Source organism: Camelus bactrianus, chromosome 3, assembly GCF_048773025.1.
Source record: "Camelus bactrianus isolate YW-2024 breed Bactrian camel chromosome 3, ASM4877302v1, whole genome shotgun sequence".
NCBI lineage: Eukaryota > Metazoa > Chordata > Mammalia > Artiodactyla > Camelidae > Camelus > Camelus bactrianus.
This window is the reverse complement of record NC_133541.1, coordinates 36913057-36933497: the sequence shown is the minus strand read 5'-3', so window position 1 is coordinate 36933497 and position 20441 is coordinate 36913057. Positions and strand designations below refer to the sequence as shown.

At 41.4% G+C, this 20441-nt stretch overlaps 1 protein-coding gene and 1 long non-coding RNA gene across 8 annotated transcripts in view; one reads left to right on the top strand and one right to left on the bottom strand.

The window, feature by feature from the left end:
* Positions 1-20441, bottom strand: part of SNX18 (sorting nexin 18) — a 234912-nt gene that overhangs the window by 176395 nt on the left and 38076 nt on the right. The gene's annotated exons all lie outside the window — the stretch shown is intronic.
* Positions 320-19828, top strand: LOC123620044 (uncharacterized). 3 transcript variants are annotated; one of them, XR_012504208.1, is made up of 8 exons: positions 320-694; positions 1539-1607; positions 3022-3168; positions 4887-4955; positions 7679-7718; positions 11230-11532; positions 15429-17449; positions 18834-19828. It is a non-coding gene; the product is annotated as an uncharacterized LOC123620044 (long non-coding RNA). The 3 variants fall into 3 exon arrangements; XR_012504207.1 differs by lacking the exons at positions 320-694; positions 1539-1607 and having other exon boundaries at positions 2202-3168; positions 15429-15706; positions 17362-17449; XR_012504205.1 differs by lacking the exons at positions 320-694; positions 1539-1607 and having other exon boundaries at positions 2202-3168.

Sequence of the window (20441 nt, the reverse complement as noted above, 5' to 3'; positions counted from 1 at the left end):
TGCTGAGGACAAGCCTTCCTTAGACTGAGGACAAGTCTCTATACCAGAGATGGGCTCCTCTCCCCCAACTCGCTACCCGCCCTCAACCTGAGATGACAGTTCCAGCTCCCATGCAAGTGAGGCCAGCCTGACTGTCCCTTGCTGCCTGGTCCATTGGCCAGTTCTCTTTGCTCTTTCTTCAGAGATGCCTCATGAGATTTGTTATTAAACTGTCCATGATTTTAGTACCAGCTGCTGCCAACATATGTAAGACAGTAGTAAATATTTCACTGGCATAAAGTTGACAGACAGCTCAGTCTATATCTGAATTTCAACCAACGGTGGGCCCCCAGTCCAATGGCAGGTGTCCTGATAAAAGACACATGGAGGAGAGACAAGGCACAGAGAAGAGGAGAAGGAAATGTGACCACGGAGGCAGAAATCAGAGTGATACACCTGCAAGTCCAGGAAACCACCAGATGCCAGGAGAGGCGAGGAACAGAATCTCCCCTAGAGCCTCTGCAGGGAGTGCAACCCTGCTTTCTCCTTATTTCCAACTTCTGGCCTTCAGAACTGTAAGAACTGTTATTTCAAGCTGCCCAGATTGTGGTAATCATTTCCTCTGATAAAATATAAGTAAAAGACAGTACCGGCGTCCAATCTGATCCCAAGATCTGGGAAGTCATATGGTCCAACAGATGCACACATCTTGCTAGTAAGTGATGGTGGTTATTTAAGAATGAAATGAGAGTACTTTTTCTTTCAAGTTATTTGTTTTAGTTTTTCAGTTGGCATCTAAGTTGTTAGGACCTCAGTATATGAATTAAATTGTTTGCATACAACTACTTAATAAATAGAATTTTTAGGCATTTCTTTTGGCCTAGGGACACTGAAGAAATTTCTAAGACAGTGTGCTATGAAACAAGTGTGGGAACTTATGACACTGGGTGCTGGTGTCAGAAGCCCAGGTACCCTGGATTTTGCTTCTTTGTATCTCTAGCCGATTGCTTTCTTGCACCTGGTCCAAGAGGGACCTCTACATGGAAAGGAGAAGGGGCAAAGCCAGGGGGGGTGATGGGGGAGGGGGCAGATACACCTTCACTTTAAGGGCACAACCTGGTGGATGGACTCATCATGTTTTTTCTCAAGCCATTGGCCTGAATGAAGTCACGTGGCCATGCTTAACTGCAAAGGGAGGCAGGGACATTCAAATTGTCCCCTAGGTTCCCAGATAACAATGGGGGTGCTTTATTAGTGTCACAAGAACAGGGAATGGATATAGGGGGTAACCTGCAGCCTCTGGCTCCGACCACATGAATGGAGAGCATGGAGCTGTATTGCTTCTTTCTCAATAACTGGTAATATCATCAACAGTAATAGTAATTGCTAAGTGGACTGAAGGAGAGCAGGAGGCTCTGGGGGCAATGAAGGGCACAATAAAAGGGATTGGAACACTGGCAGCCCAACAGAAGGGGCACACGGTGTGCAGGTATACATGGTAGGTACCATATAGAGACAGCACAGTAAGAGTTTTATTGCTTTATTTTCTTGCCTTTTAGGAGTTACCAACAGTCTTCAGTCTACAGAGGTAAAACATTAATTCACATTTGGAGCACAGTCTTGTTCTGGTAAGAGTTACTTTCTGTTCCAGGGGAAGACAGTAATAGATTACATCTTTGGTTTCTTCAGACTTATTATTTATGTGTTATTAATTGCTTCCCTAACACTTGTTTACATACCAATTTTAACATAAGAACCAACAATGTCCTTCTTTTTTTGAGACTCAAAGTTACTAAAAGATACTGATTGGACTACCATAGCCTGGACCAAAGCTTGATGACAGAGAAAGGCAATGGATTCTTATATTTAAATAATTCACTATGAGAGTAATAGTTGGCTGGATTAATGGGTTGGCTGTTCCACCAACATTTGGATACCCAAGGGGAAAACCTGTCGGGAGGGGCAAGACTTCAACCCTGCCACCTGGAGTTGGGCGTAGTGGGCTTCCTCCCTAGAGAAGGGGGCTGTTTTGGAAGAGTCAAAATAGTTTGCCGTTAACCTTACAGAGTACTTTCCTTTTTCCCCAACAAGGGTCCCTTCCTCTGCTATATTTGCATCTATACATATATGTCTGTTCATGCATCATGTCACTGCTCCTATCACAGGCTCTGTCCCACCTTGGCTTTCTCCACAGCATCATCTGACCAGACTGTAGTTATCAGTGAAGGGTTTAGGGGTGTCTAGAGGACATTACAATGTAGAAGAACTTACAACCTGACACTAAGCCACTTGCAGAGTCCTAGGTAGTGGGACCTTTGTTTATGCTCCTGCTACAGTCGCACCCTTACCAAACAATTTGTCCCTCACTCTTGGGACTCTCTCCTACCAATCTCTCACAAGCCAGGCCCAGCAATTCACTCACAGTTGCCATCTAACTCAGGGAAGTCCCGTGTCCCTTTATTCAGGGTCACAGAGGCCAGTGTGACAGAAGACCAAGAGGGTGGGACCAGGCCTCTGTGGCTCCCATCCCACCCCACCCACTCAGCACAAAAGGATGCACAACCTTTGAGCTCTCCTGCTGCCCAATCCTGTGTGGCAGTTTCCCCACTCAGCCCTCCCAAGCAGAGAGCTGGAAGTTCATCAGGACATGTAGATCATTACATTACTTTTTGACCTTCTTCATTTTATCCATGAGTAAATGGCAAAGGCATCAGGTACATAGTCAAAGAAATGTGCCAGCCCCCCCAGCCTGGATAGGAAATGCAGAGTCGAGTAACACGAAGGCATTTCCACAGCTCACCCCAGGATGGGTCTTAGTACTTGGGGTTTGGTGGCCTTCCAAGACCACCCACCCACATGAAGCAAAACTGGGCCTCCTCATTCTTCTGGTGGTTAACTATTGGAACACACACACAAACCTCCCAATTCTAAAGAAGAGAAAGAAACGTTTTTTATAAGTGCCGTGTCACGCAATTAAGTGGGCTAACGACAGCTTCTTCTTGTTGTTCATGACATTTCTGTATCCCAAACCATCTCCCACAGGCCCTCAATGCATAGATAGCTGGCCCATTATTAATCTCTCCAAACATCAAGTCCATAAACACCAGTGGCCACCCTCCAGCTACGCGAAGAGCTGATTGAAACTTTGAAATCATGGCTTTTTTACCGCGGACCAGATAAAACTTATAGGTGAGATATCCTCCTCTCTTGGCTCCATAAGCCATTGGGGCTTATTTATGGATTGATTATTCCCCTTGACCCAGAGTACACCCCAGCACTGAGGGAAAGTTCTGTTAAAAAGCTGTAACATCAGGAACCCAGAAGTAGCCTCTCTTCTGGCTGAGAAGCCCTTGCAGGACTGACAACAGCTGTGAAGGGGCTGTCCTGGATCGCCCGTGCTGCAGTGGGTTACCAGCATCAGGCTTTGGTGGTTACATGGGTACAGCTGAGGGCATGTGGGAGCTGGGAACCCCAGAAAGGTGAGAAGATCCAGGATGGTCCTTTGAGATCAAGTAGGCACTTCTGGGTCTCCAGGCTGGTCCACAGGGAAGGAATAGGATTCTGGACTTTCCTAATCTGGACATGCGGGTCCTCAAATGGCATTTTCCGAGGCAATGGGTGGAATTACATTTCTTACATACCCAAATGGAGAAGTGGGACATATGGTTCAATACAACTTATTTTATTGCTGAAAAAAAATGCTAGGAGGTGGTACTATTTTTATTTCCATTTTATATAGAAGGAAAGTACAGTTTAGTAGAGTAACTTGTCCAATGCCACATGGCTAATAAGTGGGAAAAATTAGATCTGAAACCAGGTTTTCTGGCTGTTCTTAATCAGTATGTCCCCCTGCCACTCAGGGCTGTCAACAAGGAGTGACTGACATCATCATGACACAACTTCTCTGCGTGACCAGCCCTGGATCATGCTAAGCCTGAGCCTCCCCTACAAGAAAGGGAAGACTCAGAACCAGACCTGGCTCCTGAAATGAGCCCCACTAGATGCTCAGTGTTTTCTTTCAATAAGTACTAACCAAATACCTACAATGCTGTCAGGAGTATGCTCAGCTTTTAGGCAGTAACATGTCTAACAGGATCCATGCTTTCTAAAATACCTTGCCATCTGGTTGGGGAAACAGGAACAGCACGGGTAATGGTGAATGATACAAGGCAGTTTACAATGAAGGATTAAATTGTATGTTACTGACTATAATTTTTATAGCAGTTCAGAGAAGAAAGAGGTGAATATGGGCTGTTCTGACTCAGGGAAGGCTTTATAAAGAGGGATTTGAACCAAACTCTCAAGGACAGATAAGATTTGGAAGGGGAATAAACTTACTAATCCTCTCCCCCACAACCAAATCATATAGTTGGTTTATTTCTTTTAAAGCCACTGATAGTAAGCTGTGTTTTGCTTTTCTTTTTTGAAAATTTCTAAATAGATTCTACATTTAGAACAAGTGATATAAACACAAAATTTAAAAAAAACATGTTACCACTGAAACCATCTAACTTTGTGTCATGAATTTTTATAGTCAATGCTCATGGGATGTCTTGTGATTTCCTAAGAGTGACTGTTCTGACCTAGTCACAAATAATTTAAGACACAGGCAACAGCTGCCATTTGAGAGGTTTTGTTTGTTTTTTTTTTGTTTTTTTTTTTTTTGATATAATAAAGAGTATAAGATTAAGATGCCTAGTTCCAGGGGCCTATTTTGTTTCCTAATTTTTAAGAAGACAGAAGTCTTCAAAACTTTGAAAGCAGAGTTTTAGCCATGACCTGAGTTTTACTCCACAAAGCCCTCTACTTCCCATTTCTAAGGAGGCCCTATGCCCAGGCCTGGGCCAGGGCCAGAGGCAAACTCTCATAGGCAACCTGAACAACATGTTGGCTTTCTTGACTCTCAGATCCCAGAACGATGCTCTGCGAAGAGCCAGAAGTGCCACCGCCTTGGCAGGGGCCCTGAGCTCAATCTGGTGAGTAAGTGCCAACTGGCGGTGATGGTGGTGGTGTCTCTGGATTTGTCCCCTAATACAGCATGCTCTACATCTTTAGATCTGAACTGGCATTGACAATTGGATGTTTTGCTACAGTGCAACAGTAACTGAACTGATTGGGTTAAATAAAATCACTACCATTCACATGGCAGACTTTGATAGAGAAAATGTTTTAGGGGAGGTTCCATCTGGACAAGAGATGCCCAAATGGCTGGCTCCCCACAGTCTTGCTAGACTTTACCAGACTGAGGATCCTTGTTGATTGCTGACTGATTGTAAGCAGGAAGCTCCCCTTACCCACCGGTACAAGGGAGGGAGAAGGGAGCCCTGGGAGCAGGGTGGGTAAGGCCACAGTGCAGAGGAGAGCCCAGGAAGAAGCAAACAAGTCGTTCGTCCTCATGTACTCCCAAGTGAACCTGGTCCGGGTCATATTCCTTCAATCTCCCTTTCAGCTTGGTGGTGTTCTGGAGTCTGTAATCCCAGAGTGAAAAAGCAACTCCAGCCAAATTCCTAAAACACTTATTCTTTTCCTAGACTATTGCTCCTAACTAGTCCCTGCCCTATTCTTCCCCACAGAGTGAAATCACATTAGTCTTCCCAAATATAACTTGGTACACAGCTCTCTTCAGGGTTTGTTCATGGTATGCCTTGACACAGAGAGGATATAGACGAGAACTCCAGGCAACGGAATTCACCACAGTGCCCTTTAAATGACAAAGTACACCACAGTGCCCTTTAAATGACCCTCTGCCTCCTTGGGACTAGGGGTCAGCTTTTTTTGATAGGACTTTACCCTTTCTCTCTGCTTTTCTAGCTCCATTGCTTCCTCAGCATCCTTTTTGAGTCCCACTTCCTCCACTAAGCCCCCTGCACAGCCCTTTCCTGAGGAACCCCTGGCCCCAGCTTCACACCACTTAGGACAGTCAGTGCTCACTTTTGAGCAAAGTTTCCCCCAGAACAAAGGTTGAAAGTCCTAAGCTCTCTCCCACTGTGTCATAGGAAATTGGTTTTTGAATGTCCCCAAGAAACATCTCACTCTTCTACCTTGTCAGAACACCCTGCCTCTGAGTTCTTGTGGTCAGAGGTTGTGTCTCACTCTTCTCAACCGTTGTCTTAGACAGGTTGGCACTTAGGATGTGCTCACTTGATATTTTGGGAAAAAGTGAAGAAAGTGGTCTTTTTTTTCTCTTTCTGCACTTGTAATTCATAGACAAATCTACACTTGCAAGGAGACTCGGAAATAACACATAAATTGACTTGAAATCTTAGTGCACTTTAAAAAATCTATTCCCAGTCTTTAGTCAAAGAGAAGGCGTGTTTTTTACCTATCTGTCAAATGAATAAAATAATTCAGAGCTACAATTGCTTGGCTCTTAGGAGCTTTAAAATCATGAACGTGAATCATAAATTGTAGAAGTAAGCTCCTAACAAAAAATGAGAGAGCAACAGAGCGAGTGCAGTCCCACTGAGAGCCAATTAGCCCATTTCTTACTCAATCCATGAATTTCAGACTTTTAAAATAAGAACCATCAAAACAAACCTTTTGAGACCTGCTAAATGTGGCAGTCCTGCAAAAGTGTATATAAAATACAGATGTAAATCCAAACTTAATAAGGGGAAAATGACAGAGGATAGTAAAGCTGGTCTTTGCAGAGCTTCTCTGTAAATGCATTTTATTTTATTGACCAGTTTTATAACCCTTATCAGGCAAATGCCTACCTTGGATCTGTGTGTGTGTGTGTGTGTGTGTGTGTGTGTGTGTGTGTGTGTGTATTCCAGCTGGTGTAACCTGAGCCAGGCTGTATGAACTCCTTAAATAATTAAATATGTCTGTATGTGGACAAACAAATGCATTATTGACAGATGACTGTTGGGTCCACCTGTCAAATGCTAAAACATTTTATTCTTAAGGACAATATATTTCTTTTGTTCAACTCCTATATTTTGAAACTACTGTTTCTTTGTTTTTCAAGGAAAAAAATTCTTGAAAGGGAAGAAAATGTACCTTGCAACACTCCTAAGGCCAGCCACACACACACCTCCATCTTCAGGACTTTGCCAGTGAGCCCTCTTGGAAACATCCTAACATTCTACCCCATCTTTGATTAATTTCCCTTTCCAATCCACAGTCCTTCTAGTCTCTAAGTGCTGTTGATTTTACTCCTAAAACATGTGTATTTTCCTCTGCATGTCTATTAACTAGACCCTTATATCACCTTACACTTGGGGAATTGCAGGAAGATTGAATTGTTTTAGCTTTTCCCAATCTCTCCAACTCCAAGCCACTCAAACCAGATGGATTAAGTGAACAAGTGACTGATAAAAGGATAGAGAGAGGGAATAAGTGAAATTTGTTTTATTAAAATAACTGAATTGGCTCCTGATTCTATAATCACTTTCTTTGCTATTTAAGCAAAAAAAAAAATTAATATACTTACTGGCCAAAATATGTGTGATACTCTCCCAGACACTGTTAAGGGGTGCAAAGTATATATATATGACATGGTTTTTTACATCAGGCCATTTTTTTTGAAGTATAGTCTGTTTACAATGTTATGTTAATTTCTGGTGTACAGCATAGTGATTCAGTTACATATATGTGTATATATATACACACAGACACATATATACACATACATATATATATATGTGTGTATATGTGTATATATATATATTCCTTTTCATATTCTTTTTCATTATAGGCTATTACAAGATACTGGATATAGTTCCATGTGCTATACAGTAAGTCCTTGTTGTTTATCTATTTTATATATAGTAGTTAGTATCTGCAAATTCCAAACTCCCAATTTATCCCTCCACCCCTACCTTTCCCCTCTGGTTGAGGTGGGAAGCCCCATGAAAAAGAGGGCAGGACCCCCAGGCAGGGCCACTACCCTCCTGCCAGCACCATTTGGTTCCCTGGCCCTGCAGCATTATCTCGCTTTTTAAACTCTGAAAAGGCTTACTTCTAGGAAAGCGGAACTTATCCCTAAGATTCTATTGGCTCCCTGAGCTAACTCTGGATTTGTCCATTTCCCTACTCCTGATTGGTCCATTTCTCTCACTCCTGATTGGTCCATTTCTACAAAGTTTGTTCCTAATTAGTCACCTTTGTTATATCTTATTTGCGTATGATGTTACAAAATGTTGCAAGGTCTAGACTGGTAGCCTATAAAAGCCTGTGTAAACCTAAAGATGGGGTCCAGAGCTTGGAGTGTTAACTCCTCTGGGCCCTCTGGCATAATAAACCTGAGTTCTCTAACCCTCCAAGTGCTGCTTGGACTTGGATCCAGGTTGCTGTCACAACTGAGCTGTAACACTGAGTTGTAACACACTTTGCTGCAATATGGCAACTATAGGTTTAATTTCTATGTCTGTCTTTTTTTTTTTTTTTTTAGATTCCATATACAAGTGACATCATAGGGTATTTTTCTTTCTCTTTCTGGCTTACTTCACTTAGTATGACAGTCTCCAGGTCCATCCTTATAACTGCAAATGGCATTATTTTATTCTTTTTAATGGCTGAGTACTATTCCATTATATAAATGTACCACAACTTCTTTATCCAGTCATCTGTTGATGGAAATTTAGGTTGCTTCCATGTCTTGACTGTTGTATATAGTGCTGCTATGAACATTGGGGTGCATCTATCTTGTCACATTAGAGTTCCCTCCAGATGTATGCCCAGGAGTGGGATTGCTGGATCATACAGTAAGTCTATTTTTAGTTTTTTAAGGAATCTCCATACTGCTTTCTATAATGGCTACACCAAACTACATTCCCACTTACAGTGTAGGAGTGTTCCATTTTCTCCACACCCTCTCCAGTATTTATTATTTGTGGACTTCTGAATTATGACCATTCTAACTGGTGTGAGGTGATACCTCATAACAGTTTTGATTTCTGTTTCTCTGATAATTAGTGATACTAAGCATTTTTTCATGTGCCTATTGGCCATTTGTGTGTCTTCATTGGAGAAATGCTTGTTTGGGTCTTCTGCGCATTTTTGGTTTGGGTTGTTTGGGTTTTTGTCATTGAATTGTATGAGCTGTTTGTATATTCTGGAAATTAAGCCCTTGTCAGTAGCATCCTTTGTATATATTTTCTCCCATTCTGTAGGTTGTCTTTTTGTTTTCTTTATAGTTTCCTTTGCTATGCAAAAGCTTCTAAGTTTAATTAGGTCCCATTTGTTTATTTTTGCTTTTATTTCTATTGCCTCAGTAGACTACTCTAGGAGAACATTGCTAAGATTTATGTCAGATAATGTTTTGCCTATGTTTTCTTCTAGGAGGTTTATAGTGTCTTGTCTTGCATGTTTAAGTCTTTAAGCCATTTTGAGTTTATTTTTGTGTATGGCATGAGGGAGTGTTCTGACTTCATTGATTTACATGCAGCTGTCCAACTTTTCCAATACCACTTGCTGAAGAAGATGTCTTTTCTCCATTGTATATTCTTGCCTCCTTTGTCGAACATCAGGCCCTTTTCAGTCTAGTTATAGAGAGGAAAGGTTAACAAACTTTGAATAGTTAGTAAACAAATAACTGCTTAAATAATATAGTAAGTGAAATAGGACAGCAGATAAGTGTGGGTATACTTATGAAGGAGACTGTTTCAAAGGGATCAATTACCTACCTTATGTTAATCATTCTTGCCTCTCTTGCCAGCATTTGGCATTGCACACAGTCGATATCTTAATAAAGAAAATCATTTGGTTGCAGGAGATAGAACCTTCTCAAGCTCATGGAAATGAAGAGGAAAGTATTCTAAGGATTCAGGGACATCTTGCAGGACCAGAGCAGGAAATACAGCGGGCCCCATGTAGACAGCAGGGAAGATCTGGAAGCAGGTCACCTGTTCTCTCCATCGCCATCTCTTTCCCTAGGGCAGTGGGAGCCCTCACTGTAGCTATATATCTGATTCATTCTGGTTTCTCCAGAGATCAATCCAAAATCCAGCTGCAGCTCCTTTGTCTACACAGCCTTCAGCTCACTGCCCATGGCTTCCTATGCCCAAGTACACACACAGCTGGAAACTGGGATGGCCTTTATGAAGGGCTGACCAGCTGCTGCATTGGAGGCAGGGTGGCTGGGGCTCTGGGGCCTCTGATGCAGGGCTTGGGGGCAGGGAGCAAATGATTGGCATCTCCAGGACAGAAGCCAGTGAGTACACACTCAGATCCTATCGCTTGTCTCTAATTTTACAAAGGGAGAATGTCTTTGTTTAGAGAAAGGCTTACGTCTCCTTTTTTCTCTGGGCTAACTCCCCTGGCATTTGGGAAGTGGAGATGTTTGTGATGTATCACTTTGCTACGGATGTGTTTGGTTCAACAGTAAATTAAGTCATCAGACTTGATTAATGGGCTTAGGTTGAAGAGTTGGGAGGCATGGAGCTCACCTGACCTCCAGAAATAGCATATTGATTTTCCACACCCAGGGACCCAGCCCCTCCTGAGGAGCTACAATTACAGATGGGAAGGAGGTGGGGCCCAGCCAACCTGGGAGCAAACAGGAGGTTTTGTGTAATAACTTGCAATCTAACTTGCAAGTCTGTGGCATTCTTGCTTTTTCAGGCTTGGATCTGATCTAGTTTGCTTCTTCACACTGTGGGCTCTCAAAATTCATGGGAGTTCCAGCAACCACATGTGACCTTGTAGCCACTTCCTTGGTTCCTCCACACACAATCCAGAAGTGGATGGGAGGAAATGACTCTGTGTAATGCCTCCCCCTTCTTCCCAACCTTTCCAGAACTTCAGCCACCCTGTCTCAGTTTTTCACATGCCTTCAGGAAGGCCAAGCTCTCAGCTCTTACTGGATCCCACTCCATCCCTACATCTGCTTTAGTCTCTTGTATCCCTTCTCCTGAGTTACTGTGTTCAGCTTAATGTAGCTGAAAGAGCAACAGAGACTTAAATACAAAGCCTAGCTCTGCCGTAAACCAGCTGTGTGACTGTGCACAAGTTGCTTAATCTCTCTGGGCTCCAATTTTCTTCTCCATAAAAATGAGGCCCTACCAAAAGCAAAGCCCTAGACTGAGGATTTTTTCTCTGTCTCCCCTGAGCTGGCTTCAATTTGCACTTTCCAGAATTCATCTCCTCTGAAATTTTCTCCTGCCAGTTGCTAGAGCATTTGGGGTAGGGGAGAGGCGGGGGTGATATGTCAATACGCATTCACGAAACATCTAAAGGTCCTTTGAAAATGGCAAAAGCACCGACAAACATCTTAGAATTCAAACAGGCTTTATTTTTCTCCTACAGGCACTTTTTGGGAAGACTTGTGATCTATAGAAGAAAAGAAAAGAGTTGCTTGGAACGGCTTGCAGCCTCGTAACTTAAAGAGCTAAGCACTTTGCCTGCTGCTCTGACTTGGCACCAGGAGGGACGGGGAGGGGCAACCTGGTTTCTTTCCAGGTTTGCCCCATGCCCGCCCTTCTGCATAGAGGAAGTGACAAATGGGGCCAAGAAACAAACAGAGGATTGAACTTAAGAAGGAAAACACAGGAGGCCTCATTCAACCGAGAAGTCATAAAGAAGCAGCAGAAAAGGTCTAGAATGCACGGGGTGCGTTTCTGTAGTCGTCTGCCTGGATTACATTTCTGAATCATTTCTTAACACTTGGCAAAGAGGCTTAGATGTTTAAAACTCCCTTTATGGCTGGGGAACTGGAAGTATCACATCTGTAAAGAGGAATGGGTTTTCACCTTTTTGTACTACAATCACTTTCACCTTAAAATATTTGATGTTTTATAGGCGTGCTCTGTTAGACTGAAGTTTTCACCTGTTCCTCCCTACTGTCACCTCACCAAGCAAGTTTCCAGAAGTGACAGAACTTGCTTGTAGGTGATCAAACTTTGTATTTTCTGATACTCTCTTTGTGACAGCAAGTTAACTGATACTTATTGAATGCTAGGCCCCGTGGAGGAAACAAAGTCTATGAGAGAGGTGAGTCAGCCATTTAATTGTATAGCATGCACACTCATGCTAATTATTGAACTAAATTTCTTAGACCTATTTAAGATTGATTAAATAAATGCTGAGTAAGCATGCCATGGTTACTGTGCAACTATGAAATGACGATGCAGATCCATGTAGCTATGAGGAACTGTTTTTTTCTTAGGGCTGCTGTAACAAAGTACTTATCGTAAACTTTGGTGGCTTAAAACAACAGACATTTATTCTCTTATACTTTTAGAGGACAGAAATCCAAAATCTAGGTGTCGGCAAGAACACGTTCTCTCTGAAGGTTCTAGGAGAGGGTCCTTCCTCTTTGCTCTTCCCATCATCTGGTGGTTGCTGGTAATCCTTGGTATTCCTTGTCTTACAGATACATCACGCCAGTCTTTGCCTCCCCCTTCATACAGCATACTCCCTCTGTGGCTGTGTGCCGATGTCCACATTTCCCTCTTCTAATCAGGACATCAGTCAGTAGATTAGTCATTAGACCCAACTCCCCTGAGGCTTCCATGTTGTGAGGAGGCTCAACCCACATGGAAAAATCACATGCAGCTACTCTAGTCCATAAGCCCAACAAAACTTAGAATCCTACTGAATCCGACCCAGGAGCTAGTTCTGTGAGTGAAGAATGAAGCCGCCAAGTATTTCCAGACCCCAGATGTTCCATTATCTTCAGCCATTTGAGTTTTCCCAGCTAAGACCCCAGACATCATGGCCACCCCAGCTGTGTCCTGTCTAAACTCTACCCAGAGAATTCATGAGCTATAATAAAACAGTCACTTTTTATGCCTCCAAGTTTTAGGTTAGTTTTGTGTGGCAATAGATCATATGGTTTACAAAATGCCATGAATATTACAGTCACATTTAAAAAAAAAAAATTAGAATGTATATGCATGTACAGGAAAAGCCTAAAAGGTTTGACCCCAAACTGTTAACAGAGATTATTTGGTTGTGGCAGTGGGGTTTACCCCCTTCTTTATACCTTTCTGTATTTTCTGAATTCTCTGTGATGAGTTCATATTACTTAAACAATCAGGAAACAAAGAACTTTTTCATTTAGGAAGATGGTATGGTGGTTGTGTTTCCAGCCACAAGTCATGAAGGACTCCTAATGCTTGAGGCTTCTCTGTACTCTGTACTGTAACCATAATCAACACACAAATTATTTTGCAACCAAAGTTTGTTTTAGTTAAGACCCCTGGGACTCACAGGGCTGAGTCTAGTCTCTTCAGGGCTTGGTCATATGGAAGTAAGCAGGGACTGAAAAAGAGGTCAGGCACTCTCTCGGGCACTGCCCTCCAGGCGCCGGGCCCAGAGCTCCCTCTCCTTTGGGAATGGGGAGGGAAGTGGTTGTGCAGCAGTTTGGGGAGGAGAGAGGTGGAAGAACAACAAGAGAAGTGGGAGGGTCCATTGAAGGCCTAGAAGAGGGAGGCCCAGTGATATGGCCGCCTTCCCCTACAGGGAAAGGGACAGTTTATGCATCTCCACGGCTTGGCATTGGGATGCCCGCCTGTACCACAGACCCAGACCTGTGTACTGCTGGTGTTATTTCTACCATGCGAACAAAGTTTCTACCATAAAGTGTGTCACTGGAGCACATCCTTTTCCTTCAAAGACATAGTATTCAAAGGTTAACAATGCATCCTGCCGAGAGCACAAACACAAATCTTGGCATGACAAATGAAGCCTTGGACTTCTTGAATGGTCACACTTTAGAGACCAAGGGAAAGTGCGAGAAGCAAAAGGCCACAATTGAAAAGAACAGTCCTTGTGACTTCCACAAAAAATGTGTCAGGATGGAGCCAAGGGTGAGTTAAGTATTACATGCATGGTTTCTAAGGAAACTTTAAAAGCAAATAGTACATCAGGGAAGAAGGCACTCATTACACACAGGAGATGTTCCCAGACCCAAGGACCATCGTTCCCTTCCAGGAGCAACTTCCCACTTCCACAGAACATTCCACACAGGGATCCCAGGCACAGTTGGCACCACTGGCCTCCACAGAGGTGGAGGGAGCCCTAAGAAACCAGGCAAGAAGTGGGTGCGAGGTGCTCTGAGCTGCTGAGCCAACATGAGAGACTTGCTGAGTCTTCTGGGGAGCCATCACTCCATTTACAGCTGGTAGCTATTTCTGCTAAATTTGTGATCTTGTCTGTATCACTTGCCTGTTAGCAGATACTCTGGTGGTTTAGAGTGAACTACTTAAGTGGCTCTGGTTTCTGTAAAGAGAGTAAGACATTCAGTGGAGACCAAGGCAAATCCTTCCAGCTCCTTCCTTTTGTTCTTCCCATCACATTGCCCTGATGTTTTTGGAAGGACAAAATGAAACATCTTCAACTCCCAGACAAGGCAGTTTAGGGCTGGGGAAGGCCCCAAACCTGCCTACTTTAAAGTGTATACGAAACCCTCTCTCTGTTTTGGGTCCCCCTCTGATTGGTCTTCACTGTATATACAGCTTGGACAGCATCCTTCACCTTCCACCCCTCCCCAACCTCTCCCAGGGCAGAAAGAGCTCACTCTAATTCATTTCCCAGTGACCTTTGTCCTCACACACAATTCCTGAGGGCCACAGCACACCATCCACTCGCCCCACCATGCTCACATACACACACTAAAATCCATGCCTCTGCTTAAAGGCTAACTCACCTTTGTTCCCAAGCCAGCTGAGCTGTACTGGGAAATTTGTACTAGCACAAGTTTGATAAATCTAAAGAAAGAGTATGGGGGTGAGACAGAGTATTTTTGTCAAACCCTAGAAAAGGAGAGAACTAGAAGCAAAATTTGGCTAAGTCCATGAAAGTCCTGACAGGAAAGATGAGAGTCAGCCAAAGAACTTCAATGGTTTCTGGCCCTAAGACCCAAAGGCAAGTTCTTCCCTGAAGTGGAGATGAGGAGCAGCTAAGAGAATTGGGATATTTCTAGTGCTGTTGGCAAGACCAGTTGTGGTGGAGGCAGCTAGCTATCCATCAACACAGGTTCTTCCCTTCCTCCACAGTAATGAATCCCCAGCTGGGGGCCTGGGACAACACATCTGTTCACAGGCCTTTGCAGTGAGGTGTGGCAATATGCCTACATCCTCAATGGAAGGTGAGAGAAAGTGTCCCACTTCCAGCAGACCCTTTAAAACATTGCACACAACTCCCCCACTCCTTCCTATGGGCTTGGGACCTAACTTCAACCTCCAGGTGAAGACAACATCCATGACAGAGGCAGAAGGAGTCTTGGAGTCTTGTTTTAGAGGGGAGGTAATTAGATTTCTTTATGTATGTTTTAATTAATTTTTTACTTTATTTTGTTTCTAGTGGAGGTACTGGGGGTTGAATGTAGGACCTTGTGCATGCTAAGCATGCTCTCTACTGCTGAGCTGTACCCTCCCCCTCAGAGTCTTGGATACTTGCGTGACCTTGTGGAGCAGAGAAGCCCACCAACCAACTCCAGACCACTACCTGAAGAAAGAATACACTTCCATGTTCTTTATATCTCTGTAATATATCTCTTTCAGGATGAAAAACAAACTTCAGGAATGAGGCCCCGTGTTTACTGCATCCAGCCTGCTACATCCACTTTGTCCACACTAGCCAAAGTCAAAGCTGAAATGATCTGGATGCTCTGTCCAAGCTGCTCTAGGTTCACCAACTCATTTTCTCCAGACAACATCTGATGAGATATTGCAAGTTTCCTACCTTTATTGGTGAGGAAACAGAGACTCAGAGAGGTTCAACAACTTGTTCAATCTATACCACAGTACAAGTGACAGCTTTGGGATCTGAACTCAGGCAGGTATGTTGGATTCTGAACTCTGTGCTCTTACCTCGACTTTTTGAAGACTTGCTTGCTAGAAGAGAATCTGAGGATGGAACAGCCCATGTGGCTGTTATTTCTCATTGCTCCAATGGTAGGCACTGGAACCCTTAAGTTTGGTTAATAAGACTGTGTCCAGGCTCTCCAGGGGCTGACCTCAGCCAGGTTTCTGAGTCACAGGCTAAAGGTCAGGCCATGGCTGTAATAAATTTACCTGAGCAAGGAAAGCCACATGGTCCAGAGACAGTCCACCAGGTTTTTCTGGAGCAGCAGGTACCCTTCTGCTTCTCTGGGTATGACTGAGAGAAGATCAGCGGCTTTTTTTCCCCCCCAAAATATAGCATGTTCATTGTTTACATTTTATAATGAAAGTATGGCTCATTTGATGAGTAAAATCTGAAATAGAATTAAACTGTATAAAGTTAAAAGTAGAAATCCAACCCTCACCCTACCCCATCCCCGACTTTCCCACTCCATTCCACTGCTGGCCAGTTCATGTCTCTTCTGTTATCAGTTTGGAATATGACCTTCCAGTCCCCTTTTAAACAGATATATAAAATTTTATATGCTTTTCAAAAAGTAGGTTACAAAATACAGTTGGTGACCCGTGGTTGGTTGAATCCACAGATGTGACACCCACCGATATGGAGGGCTGACTGCATATACTATTTTATATAAGGGACATGAGCATCCACGAATTTTGGTATCCATAGGGGTCCTAGAGCCAAGCCCCTGAAGATACCAAGGGATAACTGTAATGTCATGGCATTACATGTTTGTAAACATGAAAATAACTAATATGCCTTTCTTTGAAATTATTTTCTAGTATTACAATTTTTGTATGTACCATCATTTTAATCATTACATGCTTTGAAATGAGAAACAATGTTAAAATAAGCATCGTTTATAAATATCTTTGTTCCTGTAATTCCATTTTTAGCAAGTTAACCTACAGAAATACACATGCATATTTGCAAGTGAGTATATAAATTTAAATGTGTATTGGTATTTGGAAATTGCCCTCCAAAAGTATGCTGTCGATTATATTCCCATAAACAATGTATGACTTTGTTTATATCTTCACACTATCACCAATCTTTTTTAATTTTGACAAATCTGACAGGTTAGAAATTCATTATTTTTTAAACAATTCATTATTTTAGTAGGTATTTCTTTAATCTTTATTAAGAATAAGCATCTTTTATCATTTTTACTCTTCTTTCCTAGTTCTTCTGTAGAACTGTCATGTATATTCTTTGCCCAGTTTTCTTTTTGAGTGAGTTGTCATTTTATTATTAAAGTATGAGTCATTTATAAATAAATATAAATGGTTATTTTCAATAATGTTTTGTAAAGACTTTTTCTAAGTTTTTTATTTGTTTATCAAATTTGCTTATAGTCACCTTGCCATACATAAATTATTAATTTTTAGACATTAAAGATATTCAAACTTTTCCTGAGTTCTTTTATTTTGTGCTTAGAAAGGCCCTTCCTTTATCTCTTTTCCTCAAGGTTATAAAAGCACTCCAGGAAATTTTCCTCTTAAATTTTTATGGCTTATATTTTGTAAATTAATCTGATACATAGGATTTATAATTTTGTTGTAGTAACTAATTTGTTCTCTTTTCAAACAGGAAGAAAATTGGCCCCAATTTCTTTACAGATGTGATATCTTTTCTACAATGATTTGAGGACCTTCTTTTGCATCTACTACATGTCTGGGTAAATTGAAATCCATTTCTAGACTTCATATTGTTTCACTGATTTGTTTAGTTCTGCCTCAGTATCATACTATTTTAATTACTGTAACTTTATAATATGGCTCCACATCTGAAAGGCAAAAGTTAAATTCCTTTTGTACTCTTCTTCTCTAGAATAGCACACTGAAATTACTAGGTAAAATTTAGCATCATTTTGATAGTTTCCTTAAAAAATTTATTGGAGTTTAGTTTGTATTAAATGTAGAGATCAAGGGAATGTTGTATTATTTTAATACAGTCTTTTTAAAAAAAGTATATCTCTCCATTTATCCACCCTATTTAATATTTTCATAAAATGTCATAGCTTATTTTTATGTTTAATGTTTAATCCTATAATTCAATTTTTGCTGCTTTTGTGAATGATATGTTTTTTCTCTGTTTTATAACTGTATTATTTGAATATAAGGAAGCTATTTTGAATTTTTTTGATAGTAGACTTTTTTTTCCATTACAACTATTACCTTCCAAAACACAGTTGGGGAATTTTACAGAGAGCCTCAGAAAGTGATTACTGGATTATTGGATGACACTATAACTCTTTATGAAAATATGAACTCATAGTTGTGAAATCTGCTTTGTTTTTCATTTTATTCTTCTACAATATAAATTACCCTCAGCTAGAAACAGCTACTGTTTTCTTATTACAGAACACACTATCCATTTTCACAGTGTAAACACACTAAAATCTAGTGATGGAATCACATATGTCTCTTCTGAGATTGAATTTCTTTCAATATGCCTTTGTACCTATAAAAAATAGAATCCTAATGCATTCATGCTTGTAAGTAAAAGATGAAAAGTTCTCTATGTGGTCCATCATTCACTAACACAAAATAAATCTTAATTGTGGCTATTTTAAGACATATAGAACTTCAAGATCAAAGATAGTATATTTATTTACCCACACCAATCCTATTTCAAAAACCTATAAAGAGATTAGAGGAATGTGCATAGTATACTATGATTTGTGGGAAAAGGAGGGACACATCTATATGTGTGCTTACATATGTGCAGAATATCTCTACAATGGTGTATAAAAAACTGGCATCAGTGGTAAGAGGAGGAGATGGGGGAGCTGGGAGAATACAGGTAAACAGGAGACTTATTTTCCACTACGTACTCTTTCGTACTCTTTGAATTTTCTATCTCAAGCAAGTATTGTATTATTAATCTCCTATGTCAGAAAGATATTGAGAAACAGTAGTATTTCACACTAGCAATGGTATGGTAAGAATGAGGTGAGAATTCTTAAACTTTGTAAATGGGATATAAATTGGTACTATTATATTTGACATGGCAGAAGCTTTAAAAAGTTCTTTTATCTGCATCTCTGACTCTTTCTGCAGGATGGACTCCTCAAAGCAGAATTACTGCATGTGGTTGGCAGAATCATGATTCTCTCAAATGGACCCCCACATCCTAAATCCCTGGAACCTATGAATATATTCTGTTACATGGCAGGGGGGGAGTCAGTTTGCACATGGAACTGAGGTTGCAAATCAGATGGCTTTGAGATGGAGAGATTATCCTGGATTATCTAGGTAGACCCAGTGTAATCACTAGGGTCTTACAAGTGAAAGAGGAGGACAGGAGAATCAGTGTCAGAGTGGTGCATTGTGAGAAGGATTCAACCAGCCATTGCTGGCTTTGAAGATGGAAGGGGCCATGAGCCAAGGAATGTGGGTCATCTTAAGAAGCTGGAAAAGGCAAGGAAATAGATCTTCCCCCAGAACCTCCAAAAGGAATGCAGTTCTGCCAAAACCTTGATTTCAGCCCAGTGAGACTCATTTCAGACTTCTGGCCTCCCAAACTGCAAGGTAAGAAGTGTGTGTTGTTTTAAGCCATCAAGTCTGTAGTAATCTGTTACAGCAGCAACAGAAAACTAATACACTATGTCAAAACAGCACTCCTTTATAAGAGTAAAAATCTGAAAAGAATCTAAATATTCATTAATAAAGGAATAGAAAAAATGATGCTACTTTTATATGAAGGAATATCATATAACAATTGTAAAATTTGTTAAACATTTATGAGAAAACATTAAGTTGAAAAAAGCAGTTTATAAACCTGTATCTGGTTTCAGTTATAAAAATTATATACTCATATAATAGATATGACATATCCATACAGGGTTCAGCTGCAGAAAAGAGAAATTATTCAAGCTGTTTCAAACAGAAAGGGACATAGGAAGAATCAGATCCATACTAAATTATGGAGAAAACTGTAGGAGTGGGGTGGGCTCTCAAAAGGGGCCTCCTGAGAGGTCAAACGAGCCCTGCCAGGGTTAGAGCTACCTCCATCTGGGTCACAAAGAGGGAGAATCAGATGGAGTCCTAGCCTGCAATAGTGCATCCAGAAGGCAGTGGAGAGGAGATGGTCCCTTTTCTTAATGCTCTGTTTCTCATAACCACCACATCCTACTCATACAGTATAAACAATATTTAAACCCATTGCTAAATTTCTCTGCCTTTATAATATTTTTAGACCAGAAACAAGCACTGACTTGTTAAAAGTGTTTAATAGAGAAGACTCTATTATCATTAAGAACACAGGCTCTGGAGTTAGATGATCTGGATTTAAATCCCTTCGGCCAGTTAGCTCACTCTTGGTACCTGAGCACCTTTGCCAATAAAGGGATGCCTGCCCTACAGGGCTGTCAGGACCAAATGAGCTCATGGAGGCCAAGCACTGGTCAGGGAGTTCCAGCTGAAAAGGAAAACTGCTCAATACCTGGGAGCAATTGTTTTTATACTACTTTCTTATATGTATCAAGTATTACTTATGTGTTAATTTTATCATCAGAAAAACAAAAACCTCATATCAGAAAAATCCAAGCTGGATGCTAACCCTCTCAAAATAATATGGTCTGATGAAAAAACACACAAATTTTAAAACTTGTTGCTGTATATCAGGTTCTGTCCTTTGTATATCTGCTTCCTGTTGATAAAAGGAAT